Below are 23915 nucleotides of genomic sequence, written 5' to 3' on the forward strand. Positions count from 1 at the left end.
TAAATATTTTGTGTATGTTAATTAATATTTCTAAAATAGATGTAAAATGTTTCAGAAAGAGTAAACATTAAAATATACAGAAAAATCAAGATAAATATTTCCGAAAAGAAATCGATAAGATTTGTGTTTTCAGAATACAATTAAAAGCGGAGAGCCGGCTTTGAAAAAACACAATGATTGGAGTTCTCTAGGAAACATCCCCATACTCTCTCAAACGGTTGTTGAATTTGTTATTATTTGCCTTTTCTTTTGAGAATTGGGTCAAGTTGTATTAGCGCCAAAATAAAATATATCATGAGTGTTTTTTTTTATTTCTTTTATTGTATAACCATCTGAAATTTTAGGCATAAAACCTAGCTCTATGTGGTATTAATTAACATCATAATACTTGGATGATGCCTTACGGAATTTGTGCGTTGAATTGTTTTAAATGCGGGTTTTTAAGACACTTTAACTCATCTCATTTGAGAGAATAAGAGCAGTTGATGATGATAGATCAGAGGAAGATGCCAAAAGATGTATTAAGGAGTTGTTCAATATTCTCAATGTGCTGACTACGTCTCCATAGATGGAATTGATAAAAGAAACTTGCCCATAAATAAAAATAATGATTAAATAGGGGTTCCAGATTAAATATATAGCTACAAAGAACTTTAATTTAAAAAAAAAAATTCGACCAAAATTATTTTCAAAATCTAGCATAGAATTACAATATTTGATAAAATAAGAACGATTTATATTATTATTTTAAACTTTTATAATGGCGTTATGATATTTGACAAAAACAATTATTGTTATTTCCCAACATCACTTATATCTCATTAAAAGACTATGCGATTCATAATTTTTTTGGGTATGAATTTATCTATTTAGCAACATCTTTTTCTCAACATAGCTCAAACATTTATTAAAAGACTATGCGATTCATGATATCATTTTTTTCGTTATGAATTAATCTATTTAGCTACACCTTTTGCTTAAAATACTTGCTTCTTTATTAAAAGACTATGCAATTCATGATATCATTTTTTTCGTTATGAATTAATCTATTTAGCTATACCTTTTGCTTAACTAAGCACATTCTTTTATTATGAGACTAATGAATTCATGGTATAATTCTTTTCATTAAAAATTAATTTATTTAGTAACACCTTTTGCTTAACTATGCACATTCTTTTATTATGAGACTAATGTATTCATGGTATAGTTTTTTTAATTCTAAATTATTATATTTAACAACATCTTTTACTTGAAATAGCTCACTTTTTTATTAAAATACTATTAAATTTACTATCATCATTTTTATCACATTAACGATTATTGAAAAATTGGACATCCTTTATTAAATAACCACATCAGAAATTATTAAACCCACTAAAATTCTTTTCATTATGGCATTTTTCGTTCTTAATTATTAGCATCCAAGAAGATTTTTATTCAATTTTGAACCCCTTATTTAAATGTACAATACATCCCAAAGATTCCAAGCACTTGGCTCAGTTACGTTCAACATGACGGTAGCTCTTCTTGCCGCAACAGCCATAATATACCACGCAACTCTTAACTCACCAGTTATGTCCAACAAAATCATAATAAAAGATATCGCATCAAGTCAAAAAAATCCATTCGTAAACTTTAATCTTAATCTTGATTTAAGAAGCGAATTCAAGAATCCAGGACTGAAACAAATATTTACGTATTTTAAGATTGTATATGCGGATAAAGAAGAAATCATATGGTCACAAATTGTGCAGAGGCAAACACCCAGCAAAGTGTTTAATAAGGTTATCCAGAATAATTATAGGTTTTCACCGATTACAGAGGGTCAAATTGTTCGGTTTGAATTGAGAGGAAATTATTTCCCATATGTTGGTATTATTCAAGATAAATTACTTGGTATAGGCCAGCTTGAACTATAATTAAAGTCCTTATCTTATAAAGATATTTTTAATCTTCATTTAAATTTATATCATATTATGAATTTTTATTGACTATTTCTTTTTTGAAATAATATATTGTAAAACTTTTTTACTCTGTTCTAACTCTTTTTTGAAATAATTTATTGTAAAACCTTTTTACTTGTAATAATTAAATGTATATTTCTTTTGGCCTTATATATAATCAATCAATAAAAATATGAATCATTCACATGATATTATTTTTTTATCTATGGGTTAAGTTTCTTTTATTAATTCCATTATTGAAACGTAGTCAGCCCATTAGGAATATTTCAAAACTCCTTGATACATCTTTTGACAACTTCCTCTGATCTATCTTCATCAACTTCTCTTCTTCTCTCAAATGAGATGAGTTTAAGTGACTTGATTCACATGAAAATAAATAATTTATAACAAACAACATAAGCGATCGAATAATAAACATGAATTATTCCTTTTGTAAAATAAATAATTTATAACAACAATATAAGCGATCGAATAATAAACATGGATTTGTCATTTTTTAAAATAAATGATTTATTTGAAAAAAAGGATATTTATAGTTTAATTGTTTATAGTTCATAATGATATTGCTTGATTATATATAGAACCGAAGAATTATAATTTGAATTAGTACTGTAAAAATATTGTTGAAATAAATTCTTTCCTCATTTTATTATTCCTTAACCATTGGAAAAGCTAATGTTTTTTACATATAAATATTTCAGTCATTAATATTTTTCATCTTTTTTTTAAGTTAAAATAATTGTTTGTAACTTTATCATGCCAAGGATGCGTTGGGGCAGTTGGTTTAGAAACGCTTTGTAAACTTCCAGAGTTCCGACCGCATAGCAACCCCGGAATCCTATATATTTACTCAAAACGAGAAATACCACCAAGGGAGGCTGTCTCTCAAAATTAAAAAGTATATGCATAAAATACAGATAATTCGAGGCAAATTGGGAATTTGTTGTCAAAGATTCCTAAAACATGCTAAAAATTAGATGAAGCCTGCTTCCGTAAAGCAAGAATATAGGTAAATGTAGAGTGGTGGTGCATAATTAACAAGTGATGGAGAGTAGATGGAATCCTAACCCTGCTCCATATCGATTACCACCCGGTAAACCAGGCATAATACACGGAGACAAACCTGATTACTGGAAATTTATAACATGGAAAGTGAGGGATCATCAAATAAGCAAATACCTTGAATGGTCATAAGCGAACTTTATAAAAAGAAGATATGTACGAGCAAATAAAAAATTAAGTCATTCGTCGTGAATTAGTCATACCAAGGTAATCATAAAGTCAACACCAACTGACTAATTTTTATAGATTTAATCATTTCTTGAACTATTAGAAAGCTGAAGGTCTTTAAAAAAAATCACTTGTCATTAACAATTTGAAATGCTAATGGCTGTTATTCAATAAAATTTTTAGAGTATAAAATTATCGATGTAGTTTTTAATTAATTATAATTATTTCTAATTTTTATGTATTCAAATTATAGGATGGGGAAAATCACTGAACTAACAGATCTTGAAAAAAGAAGAAGTGTCGAAGAAGATGTAAAATAAAAGGATATAGCCAAGAGTATAGATATATGTACCCAAAGAATTAAAGCAGTTATGCTTGACAAGAAAATCTAAAATTTCAAATACCAAAATTGACCCATAAATAGAAACAATTGATTCTGATTTTTATCATCTTAAGGTAAATAAAAATCCACTCTTTTTTTATCAAACTTTTTATATTTGGTTTTCGGTACGGAGATATTAAATTTAGTCCACTATTCTTGCAGTAAAATTTTGAAGCCCGTTTTTAATGTTCTTTTGATATAATTATATATGAAAATAACCTTCTCCTAAATTTTAAAGACACTATTACAAGATATTTATGCGTAGGAAAGCCAAAAAATACAAAAAAATAGATATAAGGATATGCATCTCTAGTTATCATATTTAAGACATCTATAAACCTTTGTTTAACCTCTTTTTTACACGTTAAGACTATTTAATAAGATAACTATACGTTTTTTAATTATGATTATCGAATTTATTTCACTATAGTGACCTAATCTCAAAAAAATTCTGCTTGTAAGATTTTCATCTATAAAAGAAAATTGAAACTGTGTCAGCATGTTCTTGAAAGGCCTGGAAATTAAAAAAAAAAGACTATTTGATACAGAAATAACCAACTTTACACCAAAATTGCGCAAATAAATATAATTTATATCTGTGAGTTCTTATACTAAGTTTCCCTTCTTATATGTCGAAAATACCGAAAAACATTGATTCACGCTGCAAAAAAGCTATATATATTTAAATGTGATATTATCCCCCAAAAACGTAAATTTTAATTACAAAAACATCAACAAAATTTTTTTATACACATAAAATGTATATTTTATATTTATAATCGGAAAAAAATTTATCGCCGCATTACTCATATGTCCAGTTAAATTTCATCTTAAAAGTTATTGAAGAATAAATAATAACTTCATGATTGTCGTGAATCTAATTCATATAACCTTATTAAAAAGGTTGGAGATAATTTATAAAATAATTTCTTTCATTATTGGTGTGTTTATATAATGAATACTTTCATATTCTTCTTTGTCCACCATATATATTATTGTAAACTAGTTTGATTGTACTTTCAAATTTTCGATTTTAATCATTTATTGCTAAAAATTATCGGTAATTTAGATATAAATTCAAGAAAGATTAATCATATAGGTTTAGATCCATTTTTTTTTAGACGCAAGAAGGTAGATTTAATATTGCTTGATTTGAATTCCCTTCGTTAGAAGTTATAGGATGAGTGTACATTTCTTAAAAATTATTCGGTACAAATTTAATTCTTTCAAAATTATTTCCTCATAATCTTAAACTTCTCAAAATTACTTTATCAAGATTATATATTTTTATGTGGGGATTAAGGAGCTGGTTTGAATTTTCATTTTTTAAAAATTATTTGGTTCAAATTTAATTCTTTCAAAATTATTTCCTCTCAATCTTAAAATTCTCGAAATACTTTATCAAGATTGTATATTTTTCTTCGGTTTATGAAAATTAAGAAAAATATTTATTTTTATGTGGGAATTAAGGAGTAGATCAAATGATCATATAATGATATTACTGCATAGAAAACATATATAACAGAGAAAACTATTGCTCATATTTAAAATTAACATCAAATTTTGCAAATAAATCTTTGCGGTATTTTTTTACTTCATATTTTCAAAACAAATAATGTAAATATCATAAACAAAAAATGTTTGATATAGATGCTTATATTTTTTATAATTATCATAAAGTGCTTTTTCGTTTAATTTTATTTCTATATAAAAGTAAAATAACTTTGCCTCTCATCTACACATAAAAATGACAATAAATAAAGCAGTTATGGATTAATTAAACATTGTTCAACATATTAAATGTGATTAGAAGGTAAAATATAAATAATTTTTTAAAAAGCTGGGTTGTTGCGGGAAAATATATTTAAATTTTCACAAGAACCAAATAAAAAGTATCATATTTAAAACTAAACATTTCATTTACGTTAAATAGTAGTATAAACAGCGAAAAAAGATCATGATATGACGCTTTCATTAAAAAAACTAAATTTCTTCTAAAATATTTCTAGAAGTTATCTTATATGATTTCAGAGCTAAAATTCTATTTTTTAAGAAAGAAACAAGTTATTTTGCTCATCTATCATACTAAAATCCTAAATACTCATTTTAAAGTCAAAGGTAATAAAATGTTGTTTTAAAATATGTATTAAATATAGAATACAAATTAAAATGCCTTTTTATTGCGAGAATCTTAAATAATTTAATAATAATCTTTATTAATATAATAAAATGGTCAATAAAGTTCTTTTACTAAATAAAATAGGATATAAACGAGTAAATATATGTAGAAAAAGAAATATGAAAATGTTTATCATATTAAATGTTTTATGCAATAAAAAGCTTATAAAAACATAAACTTATAAACTTATAATAGAAACGTGTTCCCTTTTATAGGAGAAACAAAAATAAAATTCAAGGAAATTTTACAAAATGCTCAAAATAATCCGATATTTTTTTTATTAAATAAGTATAGCTAGAAATATTGCAACATCTACCCGTATCAAATAAAAACTCTTAAAAATTTTAAACAGATGATACGCTTTTTCACATTTATAATGACTATTTTTAATAAGCAAAACAGTGTTTTAAAAATTTATCTGTGACTTCTAAGTTCTACAAATTTCAAAAATAATATAAATGATAAAGGTAGTATGTTTTTATTCCTAGTCCTTAGTCTTAAATTTTATTGGTGCTTTTACATAATAAATATGTTAAAGTGTTTTTTATTGCCATTTTCTATTGAATTTTTAAATCTAAAATCATATCTGTTCAAGATTGAAAATCATGCCTATTCTATCATTACTATTCCGAAAGTCATATTTTTATTCACAAATTTGAGATTTTGTAACTTTTGTAAAGCATCTAAAATTCCTTAATAATTATGAATAAAAATAAAAATGGCTTTTTTGAACTATTTTTCTCTGTATTTTTAGCATAAAATTCTTGACGTTAATTTTATTATCAGATAAGCAATTTTTAGAAGATAAACCGTGTCTATTTAATAGTTATAATGGGCACTTTTATGCAGGAAAACTCAATCATATAGGTTATCTTTGTATTTTATTGGTTCAACTTACATTCAAAATCGAACCAATTTTTATAAGTATCTAAAAAACGCGTGTTCACAATTTAGGGTATTTTAGTTTCATAAATTTATGTCTAATAACTCAATCTTTTTCTTAAGGCAGACATTATTTACACTTTAGAAGCTGACAAATAAATAATCTAAATGATTTTAAATTCGTGTTTTTTATTTACTTGCTAAAATGGGGTTTAAAGAAGATTTACTAATCCATTTATGTATTTTTTATATTAGTTCCGTTGATTGGATGTTTTTTTTGTTTAAATACATATTTTCGTACATAATAGAGTCCATATTTAAATTTATAAACTATCTATAGTGTCACGTAAAGGATTATATCGTAATTTAGAAATGAAAGGGCCCATAAAAAAAATGATGTAGAAGGCGGAACCATCCAAAAATCATTACCTTTTGAATTATATTTATAATCAATAATATAAATATCTTTAATTTTTATTTTTAACCATATTTAGAGAATTATCAACAGTGAAAAATTGTGGTATTCGATAATTGAACCGTTGTATTGAAATATAGAAAATTCATAACGAAATCCTTTTTGGATATACTCAATAGAACAGAATGTTTTAAATTTACAAAAGAATGATTCATTATGCTTTATTTTATTTCTTAACAATATAAGCAAAAACATAGATGACTCATTTTTCTTGTGATAATGTTAAGTTTGAACAGCTAAAATCACGCTATAACCCGTGGAAAAAGAATTGAATTTCCCCTTTTAAATATAAACAGATACGCAATGTTAAACCATAAAATATTATATATTGCTTTATCATACACAAACAAACTTTCGATATTCATTCCGGCTAGGTTCCCAGTAGCGGTATTCTCCACTATATGCTATGAAATGGACTGATTATGTGTCTTATTTGAAAATAATGTATCAGGGCTTTTAATTTTTTTAATAAAAAGTTTAGTAAACTTTATTGTTTTAGTGGGGGTTTTTTAACATTTTGATAATTCTTTCTTGATTTTAAAATACCCGAGATAAAAGCCTGATTAATTTCATAGAGCGATCATGAAAACATTTAAAGCTTGGTTTTTTATATTTAAAATTAATAAATCATATAAATTCGTGTTTCACGTGTCGAGTTCATAATATGATATTGTTTAAGTCGATCCTTAAATTTTTTATTGTCATATAATCCACTTTGAATGAATATTTGAATCTTATTGTTTACGACTCAAAGTATTTATAAGAATAACTATGGGAATTTTTCATTTATATAAATAATGTTCGTAATTTTTATCCACTTTTCTACAGTATTGCCAAAATTAAATATCCAAATACCTAGAAAACATGTTTATTCAAAAAAAAAAAATATTTTTTGCAAATAACCCGAAATGATAGATTTTATTTGCTTAATTTTTTCTCTAAAATATCTTTAAAATTTTTTACCGATTTTAATATATTCATAAAGATTAAATGATTTATCTGACCAGAAATCGTAATAGTTTCTTTTGGCTGATTTGAAAAAAGGAATTTCATAGATATTTTATATGATTTATAAGAAACTTTATCCTTTTATAGTGTTGATGACTACTCCAATTTGTTTTCGCTTGTATTCTCTTTACGAATATCACAACTTATTTATTTTATTAAAGTGGTAATGGATCCGTTTTATTTTACAAATTAAATATGCGATATTGAAGATTTTTCTTAATTAAAGTCTTTTCCTTTTACTAATGGGTTTTGGAGGATATTTGATCAACAGATAACATTTTTTTTTGATTTCGTATGCAATAGAATCTACTGTGTTTAAAATTTTTTAGGTGCGAGATTTTCTTCTCGATACTTGTTCATATGCTTTTAAATATATTTTTAGGTAGTTTAAAAACCCTAAGTTCTATGCTGTTGTTTTGGTTCTTCTTGATATACTTAATAAAACAATTTCAAAATCGAAACTCCTTTTAATTCTGATATATTATATTCCAATAAAATACGTATATATTCAGATAGAACCTGGTTATCGATTTGTTACTTTAAATACTTAATGAATATCTGGGGGTTTTATGCTGAATTTCGCCTAAAAATCAAATACATTGACTTTAGAAACTACCGTTCATAAAAATTTGATGTATTATTGTGTTAAAATAAATGTTAAGTTTTAAAATTGGTTCGTAAATATTCTATCATTCTAGTTTATAACAAACCCAAAATTATATTTTAGACACTTACAAGAATGATAAAACAGTAATTGTTGGTTAGTTATATATTTTTATTTATTCGTGTTACTTTTTTAGCATCTAGAATAAAATAGGATATATGATATAGTTGAATATGCGGCAGGGCTTGCTTCATAAGCTTGTTCTTGATCGAAAAAATACCATTTATCGTTTCTCTTTACATAAGATGCATAATGGCCATGCCTAGAAGAACCAACATGTAATATGGATCCAGTGTATTCATATTCTGTTTGCTCATCATTTTCTTGGATAAATTTGAGGTTTTTTGTATAATATACGCTCCTTATATCTTTAATCTGATATTGATTAAATCTTTTTAATTGAATGATAAGTATTTCTGGAAAGTCAATGATTTTTGTATATTTGTGTGTGAATCCAGATAATTTGCAGCCTGAGCACATATATTCGGGTATTTTTTCCTTTGCGAAATATTTATCAAAACAATTAGAAAATATTTTATCCATGGGAAGTCTTAAAATATTGAATTTTTCTTTTACAACAGTTTTGTTCTCGCAGTTTTCGCAGACTATTGTTGTCTCAAAAATTCCAAAAAAGGTTTTTGATATTATGTTTTTATCATTCAAATCATTAGACTTTTTATTTTTCTGCGTTTCATTATCTCTATTGTTTATCTCTTCTTCAAAAACCTCAAGAAATTTTTCTAAAAACTCTGCAGCATCTTGCTGTTTTCCATTAAGAATCTTGATTTTGGATTTTAATTTGTTATAGAATCGCTTAGAATTTACGGTTTTCGGTGTGTCTTCGTATTTTTTCTTGAAATAAGAGAATTCTTTTGTCAAATTACAACCATTATATTCGTTTTTATCTAAATATTCTACTATTTTGTCTAATGACAAAAGAATTTGAATAATGGCACTAAAATAACAGTTGTTTGTGCCAAACCTAATTCCCTTTGGTTCTGGTATGCTGGTATTTTTTTGATACTTCATTGTATGCCCTATTTGCTGCGAAGTTTTTGCTTTATTTCTCTGAGTTGAATATGATTCATTGCTTTTATTTGAATTAATATAATCAATAGACTCTTGATTTTCAGAAATATTTATATTTTGAAGCATAAAAGAATCCCGATAACCCCCTTTAGCGAAATATTTTTGATGATCTTTGAAAATATTTTCCGCATCGTTTAGTATTTTAATTTTTTCGCTGTAAGGGTAAAAATAAACCAAGGTATTGGTTTGAATGTGATACGTATAGTTGTAATAGTTGATTATGCCAGAATTTGCATCAAATTGTTGTATACCGCAGCTCTCTGTGTTTACACTGCTAAAACCATTTTCATATTTTAACTGCCGATCAAAAACGAAAGTTTTTATTTTGTCTAGATTTTTTCGAATAATATGGCAAATAAAACTCCGTAGTGACTGATTCTCTATTCCTATAGCGGGTTTAAATACTTTTTGAGTTTTTTGAATATTAACATAGTTTGGATATTTGTGTGTCTCATCCTTTTGATCATATACATCACCAGATAATATTACGTTTATGAAAATATATAATGCGGACATGTGTAACGTAATTATTCTTTTAGGCATTATTTTCTAAAAGGGACAAAAAAAATCGAGATATAATTATTCTTTCTTATCTATTTAATTTGCCCGTGATGGACAAATATAAAATGTGAACGATAATAAAAGACAATAAGAGATTTAATTCATTTTATGATTTATAATTATGTATTTAATATCATTCAAATTTTATATTGAATGTTCATGCGGAAAAGTAAAAAATGTGATTTTTTGAACATTGTGTAATATATATTCAATAAAATAAGATAATCGAGCAATTAATATATTCATTATCCAGGATGATAATATCGTGAATACAACCTTGTGCAATAAAAACACAAATTTTATAAATATAGTAAAGTAAAAGTACAATTTAATTCTGTTCATGTTCATGTTCATGTTTATTAATTTAATTTTTTTATGTTTATTTCATGATTAAAAGGTCTTGAAACTAACTTAAAAGATAAAAAAAGAAAGGTTTATATAAAATTAATCAATGAAATATATGACCAACATAAAATGGGCAAAATATTACCGCCAACAGAAATTTCGTAAATACAACCGATACATGACAATCCGCCTTTAATTGTCACTATTAGATACACATTCTTCTTCACACTGTTAATTATAAAACACAGACGGGAATTTCAGCAATATTCCTATAATTACAAATGTAAAATATAAAATATCATTTTTCAATCTTTATATAAATTAAATTTAACTGGATCATTTAAAATTAAACGAATTTACAAGACAAAACCCCACTATTCAGCAAATTATTTTTAGATGGATTAAAATTGTGTATTATTTAGGAAATTAATTTGAACATGCGCATTAACCTTTATTCGATATAAAAGATCAAAAATTTAGTTTTGAATGATAAAGATTTTAATTTAACTTTATAATAAATCATAAATTTTTTAAATGTATGGTAGTATTAATTTAAATAATAAATAATTTTACACCATCTAGATTTATTTAGCTAAATTGTGCTCCATCATATGATTGAATGCTTAAATTTATCCGAACATTACAGTTTTGAAATAATAACGGCCGCATTTCATTTAAGATACATTATAGAAAAGCTGTTTCTTGGAGAATGATAAATTAAAAAAGTAAATTAAATTTAATATTTTTCGAAACTTAAATTTTGATTCTTTTTATAGCGAATAAGATTAATAATTTTTAATTGCCTAAATTGCAGTGTAAAGCTGTAAATAATTGAAAGTAAAATCTCTTCCAAAGGAATAAATTGACTATTCATAATTAAAATTGCTCAAAGATGCATATTTACGGAACAATGAAGCTTAAAAAAATTAAAAATATTGGCAGCGTTTTCGAAATATAAATTGTCTGTAAATTAAAGAAAATAGCATTTCCTGGAATTTATGTTTTTATAAAATAATATGAAAACTAACGCAACACATCAAATATGATCATTTAGAAGAGTTAATATTTTAAATAATGCGACTTACATATATAAAATATAATAATCCAAGAATATTCAATACATAGTCGAATTACCCCATTCTCTTTAGATAAAAGGCACAATAAATGTATTCAAACGTTAATATGAACTTACAAAAAGTGCACATTATATTGTTATACAAGAATTTAATTGATTTTTACTATTTTTTTGTTCTTTATCTTTAGTATTTCTTTTTTTCTATAATAAAAAACAATCTCAAGTGTTTCATCTATATATTATATCCCTCAATATTTCTTTCGCTTGTTCTCACGTGAATCGGGTCTTTTCTTATAGGCCACAATCAATATAAGGAAGAATAAAATGTATGTATATTGTTCTTAGCTAAAGTAATATGCCTAAACCATGCACTAATCTTACTTACATTCTTCTGAATGATATAGATTATTATCTTATATTAGCTTATAGTTCGAAAACTTTCACAGAAATCACATATTTTCTCTTGTATGACAATTTTATATGCATATTATTATTTTTAAAGTTTGAATTAAACGAACCTTGTATAGATTTTTATTCATCAGAATTTGAATTTTGAGGGGTAGGTAGGTTTGTAATCCACATTGACTTCTAAAGCGCCACCAAATGTATCTAAAAACCCTAGGTAGTGTTGCTGTATAAATAATATTAATATTTAAATAGAAAAAACTTTTAAGCTTCACTGATTCATTCACAATAAGAATTAAAGATCCCCATCGTATTTTTTTAACTTCAATTCAATGATTTTTTCTGGATTATTGAGACTAGTATTTGCTGTCATGTGTTTCGGATACATGTTGTGTCTGCTTATATCTGATGTCAAATACAGTGAGTTCGAAAATAAACGATTAAAAGATAGTAAATACAATATATTTAAGCTAAAAAAATAATTTATTTTAGAAATTTCTTTATAATATAAAAGGCACTTGCGATATTTGCTTGATTTTTATTTCATTCAACATTTTCTGACGGGTGCACTAATCCAAACTGTTAAAAAAATACAAACGGAAGGTTAATAGAAATAGCTATTTAGAATTACCCATAAAAAAAGTTTCAGAACATATTAATTGCAAAAATTGTAGCACTTTGCGTGACTAGAATGAGCTCTTGGTTATATTCTCCAACTTAAATGTAGGTCATCTTTCGGTCCTATAAATGGTAAAAAAAGATGCTTGTGTATTTATTTAGACCATTTTAAATAGATTGACAACCTTCAAAGCTTCTTTGCTAATTGATAGGAAATTTCGATGCAAATTTTTCAATTATATTTTTGTAGAAATCAAACACAGTTTCAAGAAAATAGATCACTAATTATTTGTCTAAAAAAAATTAAATTATATACAAAAATAATATTTGCAACTTTTATCTATATTAGGCTCTTATTAAAGACGAGAAAGATGGTTTTAAAATATTTATAGATATGTAATAAATTTCTAATCTATTTGATTCAGATATTATAAAAATAGTGTAACAAAAGTATGTTTCTACGTGTATTGAGCATTAAAAGGCATCAATTTTAGATATAATGAAAGGCGCAATGGTTTATGCTTCACACTTATATTACTATTTAGAAGACTTGCATAAATATATGAAGGAGATGAATGGCAAAGTGCTTATGTATATTAGCGGATAATATTATTATGTATGTTTACAATTGGTCATAATTATTTTTTTTTAGGGGGAACAAAGCTAAACACAATACAAGCTCTAGCTAAGTCTTTCGGAAAAAAAAACATTAGACTCATTTATAGGCTAGCAAAATCTTTGGGAAAGAAAAAAATTAGTCATATTTGATAAATAATAACAAATAAAGATATTTATAAAATAAGATAAACAATATCACGGAATTTTATTTCGTCGCAAAAAAAAACATATAAAAGTCAATACAACGAATTAATTGCCACTATAAGAAATATCACTAAAATTATTCAAATTATTAGATTGTTATTAACTCGTATTGATGGTTTTTTTCATGTATTAACCTACAACTTAGCAAAACATTTTTTAATCATATCTTAATGTTATTGTATTATGAAAACCGGTTTCATATTTAAAATATTTAATAAATAAATGTTCTAAAGTATAGCGCTTATAATTTATACATAGTAAAGATTTTCATTTCTAAGAGTGATTTTTTTTTAAATACTGTATGCATTTTTTAATTATTTTTTTATAATTTTATGATTTGAAGCATAAACTATGCATGATTGATAAGTTCTTTCTATATTAGATCTTATCGTTATATTGGGCTATTTTTTTTCTTTTTAAAAGAATTGATTTTTCTTATTTGTAATTTTAAAATATAAGGATCACTTCTAGAAATAGAGTGGGTATAAATAAGGGTTATAAGCAAACTCTAATTTTAAGCATATTTAAATCGTTGCAACTTTTTTTGATTTTTCGACGTTTATTTTTATTTTTTAATACCAAAGTATCTATTACCTTTGAAACGACTGTTTTAATTTTATACACGTTCATTTTATATGAATAAAGGTAAAAAGTTGCGAATCTTAAACTTTTCTTTTTGATCTCCGATAATATTACATGTTTCAATTCAACCCTATTGGTTATTTTGGGGTCTATAGACGTTATTATTAAAAGATATAAATAGAATCAACAGCATAAAAATTTTTATGACCCATGTGATACAAGAAGAAACACACGAAGTACACAAAATAATTTTTATATATTTTTACTAAAAAATATACATGTTATATCAGGGTTGTTCTAATTAGCCACATTTATTTTAATTATATTTTAGAAACCTTTCAAGCATAGAAATACACTAAATAGTAGATTTACAAAACTCATACCCCTTTTTTTTGCCTTTCTTCAGCTTTATTTTCGGATGAAACGAATCTTTAAGCTTTTATGCGCAATAAACAAACATGATTGCAATAATATATTTTAAGGGTTATTTTTTATAGCTATTATAAAATTGGTTGTACGAACCGTGGATTTTCTTTTTCGCCCGGTTTCTAACAAACTATCTTATAAAAAAACCCTTGAATTCCGCTTAGGATCACCACTTGAACATATTTCATATTTTTAAATCGTTCTAATTTATTGATTTTTAGTTTCTACCCTATTTTACTGCATATTTATGCCCAAATAAAATTTTATACTTTAAATGAAACTTAAATGACCCAAGATTTTTATTGCGAAAGTTATTTTACAAATAGATATATCATTGAAATTTTTAAGTTTTAATCGGTCAAAATAAATGCTCAACAGCATAAGTATTTTTATGCCATGGGCAAACATAATAAGTATTTGATAAAACAACAGAAAACTTTAATGATTCTATGATTATAAATATAAAAATATCCGTAATCCGAAAATTTCTCAAAATAAATAATGGTGCGAAGATTATCATAATTGTTTATCGTATTTTTTTACATTAAAATAATGTAAAAATTTGAAAAAGATAGCATAATTGAAATTAATTTAAATAAAATATAATTTTTTTATGATTATAATAGTATATATAAATTTAAGCTGAGCTGTTTTCTATTATTGTATTATTTATAAATCCTTCGATTCGCGTCGGATCGAACTAAAATATAAAAAAAAAGTCGAAATTGTAACAGCAAACCTCTATAAACAACGCAATTTATTGAATATTTTGTTTTCATGCAAATTTATCGTATTCTGGCGTAGAAATTGTGCTGATAGAATAGGGAATCACAATTTTTTTAGTATAAAACAATATTATTAAAATAAAGGTATGTTTAAATTTGTCATGGTAAATGCAAATTCGATTAGAAAATATTCCTTTATATATTATATATTTAGATTATCACTTGTTTTTTTTGTATTACTTGAAGCCACTTTATTAATCATAAAGGTTTATTCAAAATATGATATTTTTATGTGATATTAATCATAGGATGCAGTTTTGGTGATTTTCAGTTTAATTATGCGCCTTAAATATTAGAGAATGTCATAATTTCAAAAAAAAAAGTAGAAGCATCCAAATAATATTAATTAATGATTAATTATTTTGTATTTTCGTAACCCCGCAGTTATGTAAAACACATAGCTTTAACAATTTGTGGGTGGAATCTATGAGACATCGACTTATAATAAAATGCATATCATCATAAAAAAATTCAATAAAATAGATACAAAAAGTTTGAATATAAAATAAACGATCACATTGCATAAGATGAGAATTTAAAGATAGTATTTCATGAATAAAATAATATAAAAAAAAACATTATAATATTACATATTTTATGCAAAATGACAACCTCATACATAAATTACTTTGAACACCGGCATGAATATAAAATAAACGTTGTCGTTATCGCGTCGAAATTTAAGAAAACACACAAGCTTAGAATTGCTTAATTATTTCGAATTATATAATTTTCAACAAATAGTATTTTAAAAAAATCCTAGCTAATTTCACGATTAATCACAGAGAATACTCATCATTTTCATCAAGAAAAGTCGAATCAATTGGCCTTCTTTTGTAATGATATATTTGTGATATAAAATACAATTCATTTTCTTCTGATTTTATAATTAGTTTCATTAATGACCGATTTCTCTCCTATTTTTTTCTTAAGTGTTTTGAACCATGAAAACCTGTAATTTAAAGAAATATGGAAAATTAGATTCTGCGTTGAAAATTTGTCGACATTAATCTATAAATCAATCTTTGTATATAATTTTTCATATTTTTTTTGTCATATTCAGAATATCTATGTTAAGAAAACATGACATTTTACACTTTAATCTTATAACCAGTTACTTTCTTGTAATATATTATATCTTAAATTCTATTAATTATGAAAAAATTCTGTATCTATCCTCCATCTCACTGCACGAATATTATTTGAAATTGACACTAGACAAAAAAATAATGGTCCTTTCTAAATTAAAACACAATGTTTTTATTTTTATAACGATCCCAGGCTACTTTCTAATGTAGATGAAAAGCGCTTACAAACTTGTTAGTCGATCGTTGAAGTTTTTTTGGCATACAAATTTTTATTTTCTTATATTATAGTGAAATTTTAAAAACGCATTTTGATCGGAAATCATCTTCTAAATAAATTTCTTGAACGGATAATTTTTATAAGCTGTATAGTATTCTCTAAATTTGCAGATTGCAAAATACTCATTACCTTTTGTTCATATATTTAAACTTATAAATATCGCATTGTATTAAAAAATAACACTCTTATGAACATTTTTATGTTTCTTAGATGAATAAGCTTCTTTAAAAACAATATTTTTCCCGGTTTCTTTATTTACTTCTTTTTAATGATAAAGTTATCGCCTGATTATATAGAAGAAAAATATTCCAAATACATAAGTGGTAAATTCTTTATTTTAAAATATAAAAATAATTTTGATCCATCTAATTCGTAGATGAAAAGCGTATAATATCTTTATTGAACTTGAATAACATATTTTTATTGGTATTTTAAACGGGATACATGCCTAAATGCATGCAATGGCGAGCGCCTCAGGCTACGATTCGCATCGAAGCGAATTTCATTATTTCTTTTAGTGCGCGATAAGATACCTATATCATGCACAAATGAAATTATAATGAATTAAAATATAAAGAATTTTCTATGTGATATATTTAGACCATAAAAAAATCAAATACATATAATGACCCTATAATATGTTTCCATAATAACTTAAAAATATAATAAAAAATTATTGCCATATTTTAAACAAAGAAATTCGTAGAATTACGAAATAAACAAACTTATTTATCTAAATAGTTAGTAAAATATTCAAAAACCTTTTTATATAATGTTAATTTTTAATAAGTAATTTATGTCATACGCCTAAAAGTTTCGATTTCTATTTTCAAATATAATTCTCTTTGATTTGTAATTCTTAAATTATGCATATAATTCTTAATAAATATAATATTGGCACTGTATTTGAAATATAAGAAAGCAATATTTACAGAAAAATCTGCAATAGATTTATTTTTTATTGATAAATAATCTATTATTACATGCTTTCGAGAGGCATAATTTTAAAATAAAATTAGAGCCATGAATTATATATAATTTACAATTTCACCATATATGCTATCTTCGCTATTTATTATCAACTATTTGTTGAAATTCTTTACAAATACCTTATCGCACTAGTTTTATTTAAAGGTTATAATGCAGTTTTATCATATATTAAGTTGTATTTTCAAAGCATTTTCCTCCATTCAAAGTTATATTTGATAAAACACTGCACATAAAAACTGTTCTTCTTTATATGTGATGAACACATTATTTAAAGGGTATTCCAACGCTGGATATAAAAATCAATGTTTTTCTGTCAATATATTTTTATTACATGATATTTTATTCAAAAAATCTCATTGTACCTGAGAAAAGTCATGTTTTAGCCTGATGGTCTTTAAATTTTTTGGTTACATTTGAGGATGAAGTGGTTTAAGTTGTGATGGTATCTTATTAAAGCAGCGCATTCTTGAAATAATATAAAATATGAACTTCTTTTTAAATCTACATTTAAACCCTAAAATGTTTTATTTATTTCTAAAATATAGCAGCAATATTTTTAAATCTTTAAGAATATTCAAATGCAATATATATTGGTTTTCGCCTTAAAAAAATCATTATATTTTAATTATTAAATAAGTTTAACACACAAGTCTTTGGATATTTTATAATTTTATTTGTGTATTTTACTTACCTCCACTGGTATAGTGGAAATACTTTTCTACATGATCAATTAGATCTTTTTTATGTTAAAAAAATTATCTATAACATATAAATTAAACTTTATTTCTCGATTAGTTACAAAAATCTTATATATTTGGAATTAAAACCACGATCGTCTCTGAGTTGTGTCTTCAGCCTTTTAATACAATTTTAAATCATTGATAGCCATAAAAATTATATTTGTTTTTATAATCATAATAAAACTACTGCATAAAGCATATGTGTACATATAATAATAAAATGATTAAAAAACACCACTTTTTAGAATATATTGTGTATTTCAATTAATCATAAATATTTTTCGAAGCTTAACCATTATCATTTGCGACTTTGTCTACAAAAATATATTTTAGTATATCCCTGGGTAAAACATCTGTAATTTTATGGTAAGGATACATTGGTACTTTTGCATACTCTGAAAGCTTATATAAAACGGTTTGTATTTCGGCATTATTTTTAGAATAGTTCGTGTTAAAATCATTTAATTAATTAATTTTTATGTAAAGGAAAAGAATCCGGTATATAATATATGAAATGCAAGATAAAAATATGAGAAAAAAAAGCATCTTGATAAATGTGATCAGTTAAATACCTGTCACCAAAAGATCTATTTCAATTTAATATTTTTTGAATATCCAATGTATCTAATGCCGATTTATGCTGATATCAGCATTTTATATTTTTATAAATATTGCCTTAAATAACCATATATGTGTTCTTCGAAAATATGGTGATATTTCAATACCTAAAAAAAATAGATACAAACTTTTATATTATTTTATTGGCGCTGAATTTTCACCTTTTTTACGTTTGTTTTTTTGCTTATATTAGGATTTTATTTTCTCACCATCGTTTAATACATTATATAGAGTGCGAATTATCTTCATTTTACGTAATAACAAGATTATAATTTCGCAATTAATTTTTTATTATTATTGATTTATCCCTTCGTTTGTGAATTTCCAATATTATAAATATTCAATGTTTTATAAAAAAAATTTTAGTTATTAATATAGGTTTCATATGTCTATATTATTGATTTTTAATTTTACTGCCAATATTTGAATAGGCTAGAGATGTTAAACGAACTCAATGCATATATTCAAACTCAAAGATTGAGAAAGACATATGAACTGATAATTATCGTGTGAAAAAAAATTATTGATGAGGATTTATCAGTGATAGTAAATGGCGATAATAACTTTTTCCCGTATATTTTATCACACAATTTTTTTGACAAAACATAGAAGTCAAATAAAAGATAAACATATAAATATTATACGAAATATTTTACAATTTAAATGGATACACTATAGTATTTTTCTAAATAAATTGCACTTTATAAAAGTCTTACATGGAATAAATAGCAGATAAAATCTTCTAAATACCATTTAAATTCTCGACATTTATATCCTTATTCACAAAATGTGGCAAGTTTTACTTTGAAAGATTTAAATTATAAAATAATTCTAATTTTGTTATACTCTATAGATTCACATGTTTTTATGATGGGTGTACCCCATATAAACAGTTAAAAAATTTGGTAAATGTAATAGTTCTATATTTTTATGTAGAGCTTTCAAATGCTTATATATTTTTTATGGACTTTAACAAGTTTTTTTGGTATTTTATTGATATAATAATAAAATTCCAATCGAATTTACTTTATTTATTTATGTTTTACTTCTATTACTTTTTAGGAAGTTTGCTCTATATTAATAGATACTATTGCTAAACTGCTGCGTCCCTCTGTAGGACTCCCCCAGCACTTCTCGTCACCCGTAATCACTGTGGATTGGGCCCTTTCTCATAGGCGGCAGTCATTATGTGGAGGGAATGAGATTCTGTCTACTGTTCATCGCTAAGGTATACAACCACACTCTACACTTACCTATATCCTTGCTGAACGGTGTGGGTCTTTTTCATCCTAGAGGCACAGTTCAACGGCTTACACAGCAACCTCCTATTTATCATGGCTTGTCAATGCTTTATCTTTTATCGTTCACTGGCCGCCCCCTTGGGTATTTTTCTTTAGAGTAAATTCGTATCGGAAATTAGTGGGGTGGGTGGAAGTGGAACCTGTGACCCCTTACTCTGGGGTCCGACTTGTAAACCACGCAACCATACCACCTTTCATAGAATAATAAAACTTATTTATATTATTATATGGTAAATGCTTTTTTATAAATTCCCAATCCATATTTTTGCTTATGCCGGATTTATATAAATTTTATTTTTAATAATATTTTAAAATATGTTTACAATCCACAGAGGGAAATGTGTTTTTTATATTTGATAATCTTAGCTTGGCTACTAATTTGTAAATTTTCATTTAGATCTTATTCGTATCATAGATATTTGATTTAAAAAGGTACGCAAGTCAATTTACACAAAAGAATCAAAGCACAAGATCATGGAAACTTTGTTTTAGAAATTATTTTTAATAAAATTTATAAAAGGGGATATCATGAGAGAATAAAATGCTAAAATGTTCATTTTAGTCATGTAATATATTGTAGGAATTCAGTATTTTAATAAAAAAATATATTCTGTTATAGCCTAAGAATAATTGATTTGTATAAAATATTTTCTTATGAAGAATTTAGCTCGTATGGAATGGCTGGTATATATACAACAAACAGTGTTCGGTCAAACTATTGTAATAGAAAAATTTATCACCCAAAGCACACTTTATTTTTGCTTCGAAACAACATTATGTAATTCACTCACCAAATAAAACTAATAAAAGCTCCTTGGGTTTTTTAATGAAGTAGTGCTTTCTTTTACGCTTTGTAATTTAAACTGTTATGTTTTTATTGTTGTTTATTATTATAATTCTAAGCTTTATATTATCTGCTAAGTATTCATATTTAAAATATAAACAAGAATTTAATCTAAAATATAATACATATAAATATTCTGATAATATCGTGTATATAAAACCGAAAATTATCTTATATTATTTGTAAAATAGACTTATAGTCTTCTATTATCACATTATAAATGCATAATTACAAACAATTAATTTTCATAAATACTTAAAGATTTGAATAGATGATCTAAAATGATTTATCTTTCTTTATTTAATTTACAATCTCTTTTTGATGATAATTTTCGTACTGGCCCTTAAAATTACTAATGAAATTAAATTTTTTATGGTACACCAGAAATATTCTGTATAAAGGCAAATTTCTGATATTGAATTCGTAAAAATGTGCCCAAGGACTTGTAATATAAAAAAAAACATAAAAATATACTATATTATAAAAAAGGTACCTAAAAGATAAAAGATTTAATTGTTGTTAAAACAAGAAAATAAAGCATTGATATGTAACATGATGCTTTCATTCATGGCTTTTATAACTATAACTTTATATTATACTTAATTTCTTATTTATAAAACAAGAAATGTTGGGGCTTTAAGTATAAAGAATAGTAATTATAGTCGGATTTAAAATAGAGTTGGTGACTCTGAAAAAGTAAATATAACCGTTGCATGAAATAATATTTAAGTATATACGCAATAAGCTTATACTTCTTGTTGGAAGGTATGAAAAATTGGACAAAGCCGATTTAACCTTCTTTTGGAGAAAGGCCTTTCTATACTTGAAACTTGAAAATATAAATAAAAATGTTTTACTATCTTATGAAATTAAACAGATTTGTTTATTTAATGTTTTTTGAGAAAGATTTCCTTTGAATTATAATTATATATTTCTTTAAATATTGTGGCGGTAGAAAAAAAAATGTGACTACATCGTATTTTACACTTCAAAGAGATTCTCGTTAAATTAAATTATTAAAAATTTTGATCAAGGTTTATTATTGTAATCTAATGCTTTATTTTCACCAATATTCCATAGAAAATATAAATTTGGTTATTATTTGGTGTAAGGATATACCGGAGCTCCATTATTTCAGTCATAATGCCTAAATCCATTCTCAAATATAAGCAACTTTTAGAGCATTTATGTAAATATATTTTAGAATGCTTGTTTCTAAGATGCATGGTGTAAGTAAAAACATTTTTTATTAATTTTTAGTGCATGAAGAGCCTTCTGAATTGTATCTATTGTGAAAATATCATTTCGTATCATTCGCTACTATATATATTTTTTTAATTTAGCTGGTATATGCATCAAGATATACTTTTTTATAGTCTAAATTCTTAGAATACCTATAATAAATAAGTTTTTTTGGAAAAAAATTATAAGACATTAATTTTTGTTATGTAGGGTTCGTTGATAGAATCTGTAAATCTTTCAATAATTTCATAACATATATTGCAAATTTTTGTGTAGCAATAAAAATTAACCTGAATTGTGTTGATTTCCACTTCATTATTCAATTCAGTTAACAATCCAGTTATTTTTTCCTCGAGTAGTTTTATGTTAGCCAAGAGTGTATCATAATTTTGTCTCAAATAAAATTTATCTAATTCAAAACTTTCCATGAATTCGTATTTAACATGAAAGCGAAGTTCTTCACAAAATAATACCATATTTTTATTCTTCTCGTGATTATTTTTATTTGATTGATTTGTTTTGCATAGATCTTTATATTTTAATTCGATGAAATCGCAGATGTATAATACTATTTGGGTATAATTTTTTGTGGCTAATATGCGTTTATTGAAATCCTGGCCATCATGGTTTGAATCCGTTAATAAATTGAAAAAATACGGATTACCGGTATTTAAAGGGCCAGTGTTTATTTTGGCATGTTTTTCACCCTCGATGTTTTTCAGATAGGCCATATATTTTCTAGTTTCACTTATGGAGAATGGTTTTGTTGTATCTTTAACATGTGTGCTAAAACTGTAAGTCAATAAATGTAAATAAAAGGAAAACATAAAAGTCATTTATTATTATTATTTAAAGCTATAAATAAATATTTTTAATGTTTTTAGATTCCGCATTTAGAAATTCTTAATAATAATATAATTAAACCCAAAACGGCAAATTTCTATCGCTTGATAAAGAAAATTAAGCAATAGTTCTTTTCAATTGATTCAAAATAAGTATGCCAATTTTTTTGTTTTAATTAACAAGAAAAGAAATATTTAATTAAAGACTTGTAGCAATGCGTTAACGCTCAATCTGGATGGATTTTAGAAAAAAAACCATTAATTTTATTCGTAAATGTTAAAATAAATAAATAAGATCAAAAAACCTTTTGAAAAGATATAGACATTTTAGTCAAAGAAAATTAATTTATAAATTAATTATCAACTTTCAAAAAAACAATCTACGTAAATCCATGTGTATTTTATGCAAAAAAAACTCATGATTCCCACATTAATTTCCCAAAAAATTACCATTAATCTAATCCACATTACCTTAAGGATT

This window comes from Rhyacophila brunnea, unplaced genomic scaffold (assembly GCF_057557595.1).
Source record: "Rhyacophila brunnea isolate RB1 unplaced genomic scaffold, BYU_Rbru_1.0 scaffold_112, whole genome shotgun sequence".
Classification (NCBI taxonomy): Eukaryota; Metazoa; Arthropoda; class Insecta; order Trichoptera; family Rhyacophilidae; genus Rhyacophila; species Rhyacophila brunnea.